Here is a 16911-nt window from a genome sequence, read left to right as displayed (position 1 = left end):
AGACGACGGTGAAGAGAGGAAAATGTGATTCACTCTGAGACACAAAGCATTACTCAAGAGCCCGGTGATGAATGAATGTTTGGAGGGTGAGAGGGTGAGTTAAAAATAATTTGGATTCTTGGGAACTTCTCTGGATGGTTTCAGAACCCTGTCACTTATCGATTTCCAGGAATTTCCCCTCTAACATTTCTTTCAGGTCCTGTGAGGTTTGAATTCTGCAACCCTGCCTGGCACATCAGCCTTGGGGGAACATGTGGGTTTCAGACGGAATGAATCAAGGGAGACGGGAATCAGAGCCCTATGGATGCTTTTCCTGACAGCAGTATTGTGTGACTTCTCAGGGTCCCGTAGACTTCTGTCTGACTTTCTCACTACCATCAAGGAAAACAGATGACCGTAATTAACTGGTCCTCAGAAAGGACTTTAGTAGTAAGTGATGCAAAAGTCTTCCTAGTCACATTGGCCTAGGCTAGGGACGCAGTTATATCACCCACCAGCTCTGTAGTAAAAGATTGGGAGATCCTGCTCCATGACTCCAGGCAAGCTACTTAGCTATTTTTTTTTTTTAAGGATTGAAATCTGTTACCTCATCAGCAAAATGGACCTTAAAGCCTTCTTGTGGTGATAACCAACACATTGTACCTGGTGTGAAGTCGACACTTAGTAACTGATACGATGTGGGTATCCTTATCACGTTACAGCCAGCCAGCCTCTCTGAACTTGCTTTTTCTCTTGAAAAGCTAGAAGCAGTAATATATACCTGTCAGGTGGTTATGAGAATTATACCTGTGAAGATTACACAGAGTATATGCAAAGTGTCTGGCTCAGTGTCTCATAGATAGTAAATACTCAATAGGTTTCTTTCCTTCCTCCTCTGAGAACTACCTTCACTGCAATCCAGGATAAGGACTTTGTGGCTCCGTCATAATCACACTGGCCACGTTCCGCTAAAAACCAATCTGTTCATGGAGTTGGCTTTTTGAGCTGCCTGCCAGTCTTTGGAATCCCCTACCTGATGGGCTTTCTGCCTACACCCATAAAAGGAAAAGCTATCAACGCTCCACGAGACTGCCTGGAAAGTAGGCAACTGCAAGGACTCACCGGTCAACACTAGAGGGCGCAATAAGCTCAGGAAAGCAGTGAGGGCCACACCCAAGAATCTCGGAATGCGCCTGTTTCCCGGCCGCTCAGGTCCAAGCAAGAAAGATTAAGAGTAGCTCAGAAAGGCCTTCGCGGGGACAAAAGATGCGAAGGAAATACAGGGGGCAGGAATGAAACACCTTCCCTTCGCCTTCGGTTTCGGCTTCGGCTTGGCACCGGACTAGAGAGCCTCTGGCGTCTGGTCTTTGAGAGTGGGTAGGACACAGCACCCTTCACGGTTCCTCCAGCTTCTTCATCTAGCTCACCCAGCATCAGCCAGTGTGCCCTGGGTCACAGCTAAAAGACTACTCTAGAATACAGTAGTCTCCGGTGTTTAGTTGGAGAGCAGAAACTCACAGGGAGAAAGATCTTCAGAAAGGTCTCCACGTGATTTACAAAATCTCACGTGGAAATTGATGGGTTACTTTAATGTACACCATCTTACTGATATTCACAGCCTGGGGTTGGAGAGAGAGGCGATCATCTCATTTTAAAAGTAAGGAAACTGAGGTTCAGGTAAACGCCCACACTTTGGGCAGTTGTCCTTTAACGGTTTGTTTATTGTTGTGTTGCTATTAATTAGTGCATTAGTGCTTTGCCTACATGTACAGATATGATGGTGCCAGTTCCTGGAACTGGAGTTACCGAGAGTCACTGCGCTATTGGCTCTTCTCTTGCTGCTCTTGTTCTGTTTTTATGTGGCGCTGGGAATCTAACCCAGGCCTTTATCCCTCCCCCTCCCCCACTTTAAAATGAATTCAAACCACTCACACAGCTGCAAGAAAACTACTCAGCTCCAAGCATTCCATACTCACCTTTACATTTTTTTTTATTTTACTTTTTTATGTCTATGAATATTTTACCTTCATGTATGTCCGTACACTTCGTGCATGCCTGGAGTACCGGGAAGCCAGAGGAGGGTAGAGCTGGAACCCCAGAACTGATGTTGTGAGTTGAAATGTGGGTGCTAGGAGTGGAATCCTGGCCTTTTGGAGGAGTTGGTGTTCTTAGCTGCTGAGCCATCTCGCCAAGTCCCATAAATAAAAAAAAAAATTCTTTATGCTTATTCATGTATTTGTGTGTGTGTGCTTGCATTGCCATGACTTGAGTGTAGAAGTTAAATAATGGGCTAGAGAGATGGGTCAGTGGTTGAGAGCAGTGGATGCTCTTCCAGAGGTCCCAGGTTCAATTCCCAGCAACCACATGGCAGCTCACAACTGTGTAACTCCAGTTCCAGGGGATCTGACGCCCTCACATAAATGTAGATGTGGACAAACCACGAATGCACATAAAATTTTTAAAAAGAACTTAACAGTCTGTAGACATTCACTCTGTCCTTCTGCCACCTGAGTTTCAAGAACAGAGCTCCCATCGTCAGGCTTGGCAGCAGGTGCCTTTACCCAGCCATCTCACCGGCCCCACAAACCGAAAAGATGTTGCTGCATTCTCTATTGTCCTAACCCACTGAGCATGGTGAGAGGTGATGCAACACAGTAATTATGAGGGTGCGCTCTGTATTTAGCCAGTCCAACCTCCTTTACTCTATCATTGCCTCCCAAACACTTAAAATGTCTACCTACAAAGTTCTCCCATTTCAGAAAAAAAACTTGACCCAATTCTTCAGTTGTGGACCTCTTTGAACTCAATTTTCCAAATCTGGAAAAATGGGAATATTAATATTCTTCCTAGGGTACTGACACAGGTGCTTTATATAAATTAACTCCACAGTACTTGGGACACAATTTAATATTTAATTGGTATAATATACACTATAAACCATTGTATATTATAGCATATCATATAATATATAAGACACACATATATACATATGCATACATACACACACATATATACATACATATATGTACATATATATATATATATATATATATATATATACACACACACACACATATATCACAGCCTGCAATGATATAATGATATTCAGGAATCTGTCTATTTCTTTTGTGCCATTTACCACAGTGGATTAGGATTAAGTGAGGAGATTGCCAACTAGATTAGTACCGAGCTAGTCCTCTAAATGCTACTGTCCACCCCGATCCTCAGGACTGGTTTGGAATAGGGTCTTCGTAAATGACATGAGTTAAGATGAAGATGAGCCAAGCACAGGGGTACATGCTTATAAATCCACCTATTTGTGATTTCCAGGCCAGCATGGTCTATATAAAGAGACTCCAGCTCAAAAAAGAAAACAGTCACAGTGCTCTCTAAGTCCCATATGTCTAAGTGTCTTTATGAAAGACGAGGACATATAGAAAGAAATACTGAGGCAAAAGGGAAGGCAGCCAGGTCGAGGTAGAGGCAGACACTGGGGTGATGCAAGAGCCAAGAAGTGCCAGGGAGTGCCTGGAGCCACAAATCAGGAGACAGTCATGGGATGGGTGTCTTCACAGCCCCCAGAAGGACACAACCTGTCAACAACTGCTTGAAGACCTCTGGCCTCCAGACAGAGAGAACATGCTGTGTTGTTCTAAGCCGCCCACTCGGTGGTGATTTGTTAACAACAGTTTATGACAGGGCAGTGACCAGACCTGGGTTTGTTGTCTTCATTTCCAGTATAACCTCTTTTACTCTACCATGGCCTTCCAGGCCAGCAACAAACACTTAGGACATCTACGTACAACATTTGCCAATTGAGGAAAAAAGGGGGAAAATTGACCCAAACTGCAATCTTTTAGTACTTAAATGACATGAAGTCGTTGCCGGAAACACGGGAACCATTTAATAAATATTAATGGACAAGCTGATTACACCAAATACCCCAGAACACGGTGGACCGTGTTTACCTATTCAAGACATCGTGAGCCTATTTTCTCGCTCTATGTGCCAAGGACCCTAAGCTTATTTACAAGTTTTCCACGTTAAATCATAAGGTTCCAGAACTCACAGACACTGTTGAAGGCTGAAGGTTATCTGAGGCTCAGAGCCCTGCCTGTTCACTACCCCAGGGGTGATAAGTTGAAAGCCATCTAAACATTCCCAGGACTCTGGGTCTTACAAGGCAAGGATGACCTCATCCTGTTGAGCCTTTCTACCCTGGCTCAGGAATGGGCTTAAAGGAACCCTGAGCGTCGGGAGCTGCTCGGTGCTGTAAAGGATGTGGGTCACATGGTACTGTTTCCATTAGGTCAGCTTTGGAGTAGAATGGGTGGTGGTGGATTAATAGCTACAAAGGGAGGGAGAGGAAGGCTGGGCGAGCTGATTCATTGGAGCAAATCTTGGAGTGAGTCAGAATCCAGCAGAAAAATAGCCTGTTGTCCCACATCTGCCTCATTGTCTGGCAATGAGACACTTCCTCCGTGCATACCCACAGGCAAAGCAAAGGAAGGAGGAGGAAATGGATTCTTTTCAGACTCCGTGGTACTATTCCTATACCTAATACTGTGCCTTTAAATCACTTCAGACATTGTGTCCTATTCTGAGAGGTCTCCTTTGGCCGTGGTGGTCTGCAGCACACTGTGTGGCCAAGAAGGATCTCGAATTCCTGCTTCTCCTCTGCCTCCATCTCCCAGAGGATGGGAATTACAGGTGTGCACACACTATCCAACAAGGCTGTCTTTCTGAATACAGAGCATGCTGTCTTTGCGAAACTCTTAGCGCTCTAGGTCATTGTTCCACAAGCACGGGGGCTGTACTGTAGCATCTCCACATGCTGTCTCCAAGCCTGCAATGGAGTTGCTGGCTTTACTCTGCTGCTGTGCTAATCACCACCCTTCCATCTGAACAGGCTCCCCTGGTAGAAACTGGTGGCTGGTTAGCAGACTGTGGCACAGATTTGGTGTTATTCTTGTCATTTTTCTTTTCCAGTTCTTAACTCTATAACCTTCCTCCGGTTCTCTTGGTTTCTTTGACTTCGTCTTCTCATCTTAATTTCTTACAGTGATATCCACATTGCAGGGTAAGACAGACTTCTCACACAGTACTGACACAGATAGTATATGGATGAACGAAGCACTGTGTTGACAAGAAATACTGTTTGACTTCCTCTAAACCGTGATTACTTGGGCTGGGTAGCTCTCTACCCAGACTGTAAACTGTACCTGTCTCGAGGGCTGTTTGCCTAGGGCAGTGGTTCTCAACCTTCCTAGTGCTACTGTCCTTTAATACAGTTCCTTATGTTATAGTGACCCCCTCAATCATAATTACGCTGCTACTTCATAACTGTAATTTTGCTGTTCTAGATTGTAATGTAGATATTTTTATAATGGTTGTCTAAGGGGTCGTGACCCACAGGTTGAGAACCATGAGCAGAGGGCTTTTTTTTTTTTTAATGTCCCTAATAGTCTCTTGCTGAATATTGTGAAAATTAGGAATAATGTATTCAGCGTAATATGTTACTTGTGCACTTAAATACTTTGGTTCTTATACGTACTTGTTACAAGTTCTTTAAAGCAATGCGGCTATTAAAACAGTTCAATCACTTGTGGTGCTGAAGTGCAGGCTATGTATGGTAGAGTGCAGTCTCTTCCCTCCAGGTCTTGTTTCTATCACTAAGATCTGCATTCCGGTGCTCGCGAGGCCAGCCATTTCCCCTCATCCTACTGTTCCGTTTCGGCTTCGTTACAAATGCATGGTCCACGCACGGTTTGACGGGGCCCAAACATATAAAAGAGCGCCCCACAAACATGAATGGCAAGCACAGTGTGGGGAAACACCAGGTAAGTTTGCAGCTATTTGGCTTCGCCCTGAAAGGCAGGTCGGTAGGGGTTATGCTCTCTACCAGGTGCTTCCACCCTAGGGTCTCCCTTTGTGTACATAGTGTGATGTGGTAAAGAAGATGGTCTTGCGCCCTAGCTTTCCAGCACCACACCCGAGAGAGAGAGAGAGAGAGAGAGAGAGAGAGAGAGAGAGAGAGAGAGAGAGAGAGAGGCAAAGAAGACACGTTACTAGGTTTTCAATAACTAATTCGAAAACAAACGCTAAAACTCACTTCTTTTATTTACATTTTAGATAAACCCTCAATTAAGCCACCACAAGGTGTTCCCAGGGTCCTGAAAAGTTGCAGAACCCGGGCGGAGAACAGAGCGAGCCCAGACTCCAGCGGACCAGAGGAGGGTACTTCCTCCCGGAAGTGACGCCAGCTCAATCCCAGCCTGGCTCTCCCAAACAAAAGGGATCTTGCGGCCCCAGGAGGAGCTGGGATGACTTTGGAGAAGCCCCGCCTTCAGGCGGCGAGGATTGGTTTCAAAGCCGCAAGGGCAAGGCTGTGATTGGCGAGGATATCTGCCTGTCACTGCCGCCGGCGGGTAAGGGGCGGGTCCTGGGAGGCTGGGGATGGGGAGCGGGCGGCGGAGGCGGCGGCGGGGAAGGATCCCGGAGCGCCGAGGCCAGGTACGGAGCGCGGGCTCGGGGCTCTGCGGTGCTGGGAGGCCGGGTCTCCGAGAGAGCCTCCTGGCCCGGAGCGTGAGTGGCTTTCAGCAGAAGTCCCTGTCGGGGTAGGGATGGTCCCCCTAGGGGGCGGGGCCGCCGCCTCGGATCCCGGGATTCCCCGAGGAGGCGTCGCGGCATCCTCCGGGGTCTTTACGATTGTTCATTGTCTCTCGCCAGCCTCCGCCCCTCAGCAGGGGTCTCCTCCTACCTGTCTCACTCTAGGTCGCCTTCTGCCCAGCCCTAGCCTCAGAGTGGTACTGGTGGGTACCATCTTCTAGGCTGCAGCCCCCACCCCTATACTGGATCCCCGCGAATTCAGACATCCTTTCCCACATCTGTCCCTGCTGGCAAGCGTGGGTCCAGAACTAGGGTTCTGTATAAGATTTAAACGCACACACACACAAACCAGCGTTTTCCTTATGAGGGATGGGCGAGGGGGAGAGAAAAAGACGAAACCCAGACAGACACCTCCAACAGCCAAAGCGGCCTTTTCCCCTCTTTTAGCTCTTCCCATCCCCCAGCCTGTGATTGCTCCTACAGCCTCCCCAGATCCTGTATTCTCTTTCTGAGTGTTGAGAGCTCCCCGGCTTAAATCATACATTATCCTCTTCCCATCGCCCTTTGTACCTTTCTCGCCCTTTCTGTTTCTTTTGGGAGAAACCAGCTTTTAGGGGTTTTTTAGGTTTGAGTTGCCTTTCGATTTTGCTTTCTACCCGGTTTCTTCTCTGAGAACTTAGTAGGGAAGCATCCGCATATTTCATAGCAAGGTGGGTGTGTTAGCTTTCAGCAGAGCTGGCCTTGGGTGGCTAGGAATGCAGTGTGTATTGTTTGACAGACACTGAATAATACCATATTTTCAAATGAAATGGTGCGGAGGAGTCAGTAAATGCCTTTGCAGTAGGAATCCCCATCTCCCAATTTGGAGTGGGCTGGTCCGTTGCTCAGGGAAACTGCAGTTAACCTTGAAGGTGTATGGCAGGTTGAAACAAAAGACAGGAAGTATTTGAACAAAATTCAGGTGTTCAGTTGGCTAGGTTTATAATTAATCTGGTCCTGTGGCCTCTGAGTACTGTCTCACCCCTCTTTTATAGTGGGATTTTACCCTCAAAGGAAACGAATATACATGTAATGTGGTGGTGTCTAGCACACCAGCATCATCAACCAAAATTTAAAGCATTAAAATAAAAGGTACTTTTCAGTTTCAGAGAGAAGGGCAGATAAAAGCCTTGGGAATTCTATTTTCACGTCTCTGTAGAGTCCCTGTAAAGATCTACTAAAGCCTTTGGCATTTTAGCAGTTGCAAAGTACAAATGATTTTGTCCTGACATTAATGTCATTGAATCTCCAGTCATCATCTGTGGCCAGCAGTACCACCTATTAATTTTTCCATATTTTTAGCATTTTAAGTTTTCATCTCAAGTTCATTTTCCTGTTGGTTATTTATAGCTGATAGAGGCGAGATGCGGAGTTGCAATCACAGAGGGTGATTGTAGTGGCTGTTGTCTGCAGCCTTCCTGAGTAGACTTCCTGAAGGTAATTAGTTTTGAGTAGTCAGGTTCCTAGGTTTCAGAGCCACTCTAGGGGGCTGCAGATCTGTTCCATGATTGTTTCCAGATATGTAGTGAGAGGAAGCACAAAGAAGAAACTGTATGCAGGGTCTCTCCCACAAACACAGAGTTTATTGCCATAGGAGGGAGAGATACATTATCCCAGAAATAGCAGCAGGGGTTTTAAAAAAATAACCCTAGAAGTAAAACAGGAAAGCCCTAAAAGATGTGCCTCATTACCCGAGTAGAGAAGGCAAATAAACTAAGGTAGGAGACGTCAGGAGACCCAGGGAGCAGGGATTTCCAGGGCCTGGACAAACAGGGAGAGCAGAATAATCTCATTGATGTTTTGGCACAATAAACAAGACCTGTTTGATATACCTTTGGATCTGGAGGGCTTGTTTTGTTTAATCAAGAGCGGAGCACTGTGTCTCGCTATGTTTCTGAAGATTATGTAGCCCAGGGTGGCTTTCCTCCTCCTGTTGGGATTACAGCGTGCACTCCGATGTTCAACTCTGGGAGAATTCGTTCCTCTAACCTTTTCAGTGTCATTTAGATGAAGAAAAGCATTGTGTGCAGACAGGTTGTGTGTGTGTTTAGTGCATTTCGTCAAATTATTCTTAGACTGCATGAAGTCTTTGTAGCTTCCACAGTGCCCAATACAAACACTGAATTTAGTTTAAAGTTCTCACCTAAGAGTCAAACTAAGACAGATAGCATCTGACAAAGTACGGCACGTCTTGTTAGTTTGAACCATCTGCCTTCTTGTCTTTGTGTAATTTGATTTTTCCGTATCTGAAATAATAGGAAATTGCAATATCTGAAGTGGCTAAAATATTGACTTTCCTATGAGAAAATACTTCTGGTTAGGTACTGTATATAATTTTTTTTCTTTTACTGTCATGAATTCTGAGCCATACTTACAAACATGATCAATCGTAGTCATTTTAAAGATATATATGTACAAGAATCTGACCTAATGGGGATGGAGTGAGTTCTGAAGAACACGTTAGGAACTATTGGTCAATTTTTATTTTAGTTTCTGAGTATTTGGTTTGACCCTAGTGTGCTGGCTAGTTTATGTCAACTTCACACAAGCTAGAGTTATCTGGAAAGAGGGAAACTCAGTTGAGAAAAATGCCCTCACCAGATTGGCCTGTGGGCAAGCCTGTAGGGTGTGTTCTTGATTGATGGTTGTTGTAGAGAGTGCCCAGCCCACTCTGGGCGGTGCTCTCCCTAAGCTTGGGGCCTGAGTGCTATAAACTGGCTGAGCAAGGGGGTAAATTATGTTCCTAATCCTCAATGGCTTCTGCCTCATTTTCTCAGTCCAGATTTCCACGTTAAGTTCCTGCCTCGACTTCCATCAGTGATAGAGTGTGAGCTGAGAGTTGTAAGATGAAGTAAACCCTTTCCTTCCCAAGTTGCTTTTGATTGTGGCGTTTTAGTATAGCAATAGAATCCCAAACTAAGACAGCTGCTCTCCTTGAAGGTTTTTGGAGGGGGTGGTTTTGTGCTTTTCTCTTAATCCTGTGCTGGATAGGGCTTGAACTTCAAACCTTCCACCTGAGCCATACCGCCAATCCCAATTTTTGTGCTTTTATTTACTCCCCGTTGTATTAACAGTACACAGGACTTCATGGGTCCTTAGCAGTAGTCATTCAGACTTTCTTGGTGAGTGCCATATCCCTGATTTGTTATAGATCTGTGCCAAATCAGAATCACATTGATGGGGCTCCCAGTTGGTTTTCTTACAAGAGTTTGGATTCTCAGCTTTTCTGCGGTGTTTCTTAGAGACTGCCATTGGACTGATGTGGAGTGGCATGAGGTGAAGAGAGGCTGTTTCTAGTTCAGAGCCCTTCAGTTGTGAGCTAGAAACAGAAGAGTTTTCTGGTTTTAAAGATTGTGTGAACCTTCTGCGAGCATGTTTGTATAGGTCTACTAAGCAAGGTGCTTCGTAGGAAGTGGTCATTGAGAGATACTATTATGAGCATTGTTGTTATTAGCACTTGGCGCATGAGTTATGGAAATTAATGTACACACCCCTTTCGCTCTCTGGAGGTGAGGCAAGAGGCTCTCCTTAGAGACTACCCTAGTCCAAGTGACAGAGAGGAAGAAGAGAAAAGATACTAAAAGGTCTACTTTAGCAAAAATGAAGTAGTGTTTGTTGGTTGGTTTTGTTTTAAATTTGTCTGTAAATAGCTACGGTTTGGGCTAGAGAGACACTCGGTGGTTAAGAACACTTAGTGCTCTTTCAGAGGACCCAGTTTCAATCCCAGCACACACGGAAGCTCAGAACCACCCTTCACTCCAGTTCCAGAGGATCCAACATCTTCTTCTGATGTCTACCAGCACTTATGGACACTGTAGACAAAACACTCATACACTTAATAAAATAAGATAAATCTAAATAGCTGAGGTCCCTAGATTGAGGAAAACAGAGTTGTGCAGGTCATAATGTAACACATCTGAGCCAATGATTTTTTTTTTTGAGAACATATAGCTGTGCATTCAGAACTTGTGTGTGTGTGTGTGTGTGTGTGTGTGTGTGTGTGAATCAAAGGCAAGAGATTCAAGTTACCACCAGTTGTTCCACTCCAGATGCTGCCACCCTGCAACTTTTCTGAATGGGTTTGTGTGTGGTATGCTTATAAGATTTAAGACATTTTCAATGATAATTTCCATTTAAAGCATTTGAAGACTACCTTCCCTGTTAATCTAAAAGGAGTTGAAGACCAATCGAGAATGGATGGGAAAGAAATAGAGGTGGGGAATTGAGAATGGAGGGGGAGGATGGCAAGGGTTTGGGGCCTGAAGACAGGCCTTCACGGTAGCTTTGAAGTAAAGAATGCAAAGTCTATCCAAGCTCAGTGTATCAAGTGCATTGACACATTCCATCTCAATGTGTCTTTGCTGTTAAAAGAACTCTTAACTGTTTCATCAACAAAGATTATAACCCATAATTATTAGTAAACTAGAAAGGAAAATTAGCACAAAAACTCCTGCCTCTGAGCCTAGTGAGCACTGAAATGTGTGGGATCTTGTGTGGAGTCCAGGAGACGGGGGAAGGGGTAGAAAGAGAAGCGAGGATATATTGCTTTAACAAGGCACAAGGGGCTGGGGAGTTGGCTCAGTTAGTCAGTGCTTGATTGCATAAGTGTGAAGACCAGAGTTTTGCTCTGCAGCACCCTCACATAAACAGCCAGTGCAGCTGCAGGCCTGTGGGTTCAACACTGGGCAGCCAGAGGATCCCTGGGGCATGTGACTGGCTAGCCATGCCAGCCAGGAAGTTCCAGAGTCAGTGACAGACTGTCTCAGAAAATGAGGTGAAGAGTGATTTAGGAGATACCTGCTGCTGACCTGTGGCCTCCACATGCACGCACGTTTGCTTACACACACCAGAAAAGGGGAAAAAAAGTGATAGGGATCGCAGATACCAAGGAAAGGAGGATATAGGAAAAACGACGGGAAAGTGGGAGGAGAGTGCAGGCTGTGAGGAACGGTGTGCTTTTTTTCTTTCTTTTTTTTTTTTTTAAATTGAGACTGGGTCTTACTAAATAATTGCCCAAGCTTGAACTCATTCTGTAGTCTAGACAAGCCTTAAAATTGGGATCCTCCTGCCTCAGACTCCCAGGTAGCTAGCTAGGATCATGAGTCTGTGCTACCAGGCCAGGCTATAGTCTGTTTTTTAACTGGCTTAGCATTTGAGGGTACAGATCTGGTCCTGTATATCATCAGCCTTACCCCATGTCTTTAGATTGAAGACACCAAAGTAATTTTTTTAAAGATTCCATGTCCTAAGCCCCTGCACTGCAGCATACTAGCTGCCTCCCTCCCACAGGTTCCTCTTAGAGGGTACTTAGTTCTTCCTCAGCCTGTCTCATCTCCAAGTCATCATTTCCCCACTAAAGCCAGTTCCTGTTCTGACATCCCTGTTTCTATTGACCACATTGTCGTTCGTCACAGAGTCTCCAAACCTCTGCTGAGTTTGGATTATTTCCCCTATTTAACCCCCTAAATGAAGTCAGTCTCCAAGTTACTGTAAGTAAATCTCTCCCACTTCCTCCTCCTCTTTCTACCAGACAGAATAGCTGTCGACAGAGTTCCGAATCTTGTGAGACACTAAGCAGATGTGTAAATGGACAAACTGATAGATTAGAATGGGGTTCTATCAGCGGCTCCTGAGTTCCGGAGCTGCGTTCACTTCTGTCGCATGTCTAATGTCAGCATCAGCTGTGATATTTTTAGCAACCCTATTACAAGATAAAAGTTGTGACTTGATGAAAAGCTGTAAAAATTTTTTCACTAGAAGCAGAGACTACCTTTCATTTTTGTTGCAGAAGGCACAAAGGGCTAACCCGGGCAGAAGAATGCACAGCTATCACTGGCTTGGACGTGTGTTGAACATACCTGTAAAGTGACTTTTGGGGGAACTGGCAATGCCATCTCCCCCTCAGATCAGGTCAACCTACTGGGTTGGGGTCTGTAAGGAATACGTTTATTTTGACTTGTAAATTGGACACGTGAATGAAAGACCATTATGCTCCATTGAAAAGAAAATAAACAACAAATAACGTCCTGTCCTTGGAGGTGGGCTCAAGTGGATGCTTCTCAGAGATGTAGAGTGGTGAACAGTCTGGTCAGTCTGTGGGTCTCAACCATTTGGGAGTCAAGCTACCCTTTCACGGGGTTGCCTAAGACCAAAAAACACAGATATTTAAATTAAAATTCATAACACTACCAAAATTAGTTATGAAGTAGCAATGAAATAATTCTGTGGCTGGGGGTCACCACATCATGAAGAATTGTATTAAAGGGCCCCAGGATTAGGACGGTGGAGAAGCACTGCCTTAGAGGCTTATGTGAAGGTTTTTGCAGTTCAGGAAAAAGGCTGTGAGCATAGTTAAGACCCAGATTATCTTGACTGTTGTGGTTAATGCTGCAGACTGGGATTTCGTCTCTGCAGTCCCTGTGGAGCCAGTGACTTCATCCAGTGTAGCAGTTGAAGGGTTTTTCCATTCAGGCAGCCTCAAGAATGGTGACCCATGAAGTGCTTTACTGAAGATAAAATCAACCTACACAACCATTGTTCCCTTGCTCCGGTTTTGTTTCAGAAAAGCAGAATTTTCTAGGACTCGATGGGTAAAATTGAAAGACAGACGAATGTGATAGGCTGAAATCTAATTTCATTTAAACTAACTAGCAAGTACTAAATTAGCTCAAACTTTCTGATTATCTGTTGTCTAGTGATATATATCATTTCTTAAAATTTCAATGAAAAATGTTTTTTTAAAACTATTACTTAATTTTCATTCACACTGTGTGGTTCTTCTGGTGTGGTCTTATGTCAGTAAGAATAGTGAGAGGGTGTGGTCAGATACTCAGGTAGTCAGACGTGGTTTTCTTTTTGGTTTGTTTTTGAAGCTGGGTCTTATTGCATAGTCCTGGCTTGCCTTGATCCCGTGGGAATCATCTTGCCTCAGCCTCCTGAGTGCAGGGATTAGAGATGTGCACTACCATGCCTGGGTAACAGAGCTGGATTTCAGTAGCATTGTCCTGGTACCCTTCTACAGAGGGTGAGATATTTGTTTGTTTATGGGCATGAGGCTGCTTCCCTTGTCCTTCAGTATGCATGTAAAGCTTGCTGACCGCATAGAAGAGAGAGAATGAGAGAGACAGATGAACAGATTCATGAACAGAAGACCCTAAGGACCAAACCAAACCAGAGCTTGCTGTGGTCTCCCAAAGAGCAAGTTAGACTAGACTTTAGAAATCAGAGGTGGAGCCAGCAAATGGCTTGGCAGTTAGGGACATATGCTGCCAAGCCTGATGACCTGTGTTCAGTCCTGGGTACCACTTGATAAAAGAGAACCAGCTCTTGTCTCTTGTTAGCCTGTTGTCTTCTGAAGCTATACAAAAGCCATGGCACGTGTGTGCACACGTGTGCACACACACACACGTGTACACACATGCACACACACACACACAAATAGGTAGGTGGGTGGAAAGAAGGAATCCAAATTTTCAGTGGTCAGTGCTAGACCTGGATCTCGCTAACTGCTCTAATAACCCTCATCTGTACAACAGGCCAAAGTAGATCATCTCTGAGGCTGTTCCATCGCCTAAGGCTGGTAAAGTAAGGCCCACGAGCAGCGGTTTCCAAGGAAGCCTCTGGAGTCAAATTTACTGGGTTCAAATTTGGTTTCTTCCACATTCTAGCTACACGACTTTAAGCAAGCTGTTCAGCCACTGAGCCTCAGCTTTGCCGTTTTTAACCTGGATGGTATTGATCTCTCACCCTAGATTATGATAACGTATGTCAAGCGCGCTTAGAAATGTCTGTCATGTTCAGCTCAATCAATGTTTATCTTTTTTCATTACTTGTTTGAATTCTTAGAAAGTTACGCTGTAGAACGCTGGTGTGCTACTGATTAATGTTTTCCTTGTTCACAGTAGGCATTTTATACTAAGCATAAGCCTTGAGAGTCTGGGGTCCTTGAGTCTGCCTTGCATTGAGTGCTCCAGTGTTTCAGTGCTGACCCTGAAGAGTTTTATCATAGCTGCACAGCTGGTCCCTAGAGGCACCCTCAGTGCTCGGTAAATAAATGTCTTGATCGCTCAGCACCGTCGTTACGTCTCCCTAACTGCATTATTCAGATCGTCTTTCAGGATAATTCAGAGTCCTGAAATGCACAATCTCCAAGATGTATTTCCAAAGCATTGATTTTATTGTAATGCTGTTTATTGCATGGCTAGGAGAAAAGGGCAAGCTGTGTGAGGAAGGGGGCGTTCCAGTGAGTCCTCACATGGATGGTAGGGCAAGCTGTGTGTACAGTCAGTCCTCACATGGAGGGGAAAGCTCAGACCTAGTTGTTCAGATGCACTTTAAGAGTAGAAAGTGAGACTGGAGAGATGGCTCAGCATTTAAGAGCCCCACATGGCAGCCCACAATCTGATGCCCTCTTCTGGTGTGCCGACATACATGCAGACACAGCAGCGTCTGTATACATAAAATATATAAATGACACCCCCTCCCCCAAAAGAATAGAAAGCAGGGTCTGGGGACACATTAGCACTTGGGAGCAGAACAGGAAGGTTGCAAATTTGAAGTCAGCGTACTTTACACAGTAAGGTCCAGGCCAACCAGGACATAAGAAACAAACAAACAAAAGAAAGAAAAGTAAGTAGCTAGTATATTGTTTTATTTTGCCACCACAGTCTGGGTGGTTTGAATAAAAAGAATGTATTTTTCAAATATTGTTATCTTTGGCTAAAAGCTTAGAGCACTGTTCTGATCAGAGTGGATTCTCACCTTGCACTTTCTCTGATTGGTCTGTATTCTAATTTTCTCTTATAGGATACCAGTCTTATTGGATTAAGGATTGTAGTGACCAATTTTTTTATTAAGATTTTTCATACATGTATTTTGATCATACTGTTTCCCTTTCCCGCACACACTCCCCTCCCCCATCCACCTTCTGGTTCATTCTCTTGTCTCTCAGGAAAATAAGAATCAAAACCCTGAAAAGCAGAACAAAAATAAACTCAATAAGAAAAATAACAAAAACACCATGGAGTCCATTTTGCATTGGTGACTTCTCGTGGGCACTGGGCCTACCCTGTCATGTAGCCAGGGGCACTTGGTTACAGGAGCCCGGTTTCCCTTGTCCCACCCGTGTCCGTTGCTAATAGCTGGGAAGGTTAGGATGAGTCCTTGCGGAGGAGTGTGACCTCTCACTCCTGTGCCTGCTCCCTTTCTCCATGATGGACTCTTGCCTTGTTTGAACCCGTGCAGGTTTTGAGGGTGCTCTCATGTCTGACAGCTCTTATCAGGGCTGCTGGATCCAGATGACCCTGTTTCCTTACCACCTCCGGCCTCCCCACCTCCTCTCTCACGTAGATCCCTGAGCCTTGAGGGGAGAAGTTTGATAGATATCTCATTTATGACTGAGTCCTCCGACGTCTCTCACTCTATGCACAGTGTGCAATGACCTCATTTTAACTTAATCGCCTCTGAAAAGTCTCTGGTGCTGGGAGTTAGCTCAGGGGTGGAGCACTTGCCTAACAAGTTCAAGGCCCTGGGTTCAATCACCAATACTGCCCAAAAAGAAGGCGAGGCAGGGGCCTCTGTGTCTGTGTTCAGAGTCAGTCACATTCTGAAATTCTAGGAATTAAGATTCCACATGAGCTTGGGGTAAGGGGTCATACAGCCCATTGACATATATTATAGAAATGTAAATAGTCTTGTCGTATCATCAGCTGAGAAAAGCTTGATTTAAAGTATTGCTAATTACGTTTATATTACTTAATATTTTAAAATTCCATAAAATGAAATTGTGTTTTGTACCTTGACATTAGGATTTTTTTAAGGAACTAGTAGTAAGAAGCGATTCCCCTGAGTACTACCGTGCTGTGAAGCTGGCCTCTCAACTCCCCTGGCCTTAGTGTCCCAAATGCTGGGTCGCAGGTGTGCACTAGCACACTTGGCTAAAAACTACTTTTTAAAATCAGAAAATCATTTTGCGACAGCATGTTAGCATGGTTTTCTTCCCTGGCCTGATCAAAAAAAAAAAAAAAAAAACCAAAACCAAGAGTGGTAGAACCATGTGGAGCGCTGACACTGTCTTAGCACAGACAGACAAGTCGCCCTTCTGAGCCCAGGGGTGCCAGGGTGGAGAGTGTTTAATCTTCTGAGATAGTCTAGCGCTTTCCACCTAAGAAGGGGCCCCTGGATTCACTAGAAACAGTGCACGTGTCTCCATATTTACTTAGCCTTGGTGGCTTTAAGCACAGTGGTCCCTGTTTATCTCACACATACTGGCTTTCTTTGATTTGG

The 16911-nt window shown here is 44.8% G+C and overlaps 1 protein-coding gene across 2 annotated transcripts in view; it reads left to right on the top strand.

Annotated features, from left to right (window-relative positions):
- Positions 1–6245: 6245 nt before the first annotated feature.
- Positions 6246–16911, top strand: part of Cttnbp2nl (CTTNBP2 N-terminal like) — a 49464-nt gene continuing 38798 nt past the window's right edge. The window contains exon 1 of one of the 2 annotated variants that reach the window (XM_021158839.1): positions 6246–6407. The gene's annotated coding sequence lies outside the window, so the exon portion shown is untranslated. Of the gene's footprint in view, positions 6408–6429; positions 6493–16911 lie in introns of those variants that run through there. The other variant, XM_021158838.1, reaches the window with a different exon arrangement.

This window comes from Mus caroli, chromosome 3 (genome assembly GCF_900094665.2).
Source record: "Mus caroli chromosome 3, CAROLI_EIJ_v1.1, whole genome shotgun sequence".
NCBI lineage: Eukaryota > Metazoa > Chordata > Mammalia > Rodentia > Muridae > Mus > Mus caroli.
The sequence above is the reverse complement of the archived record's forward strand: the minus strand, read 5'-3'. Positions and strand labels throughout refer to the sequence as shown.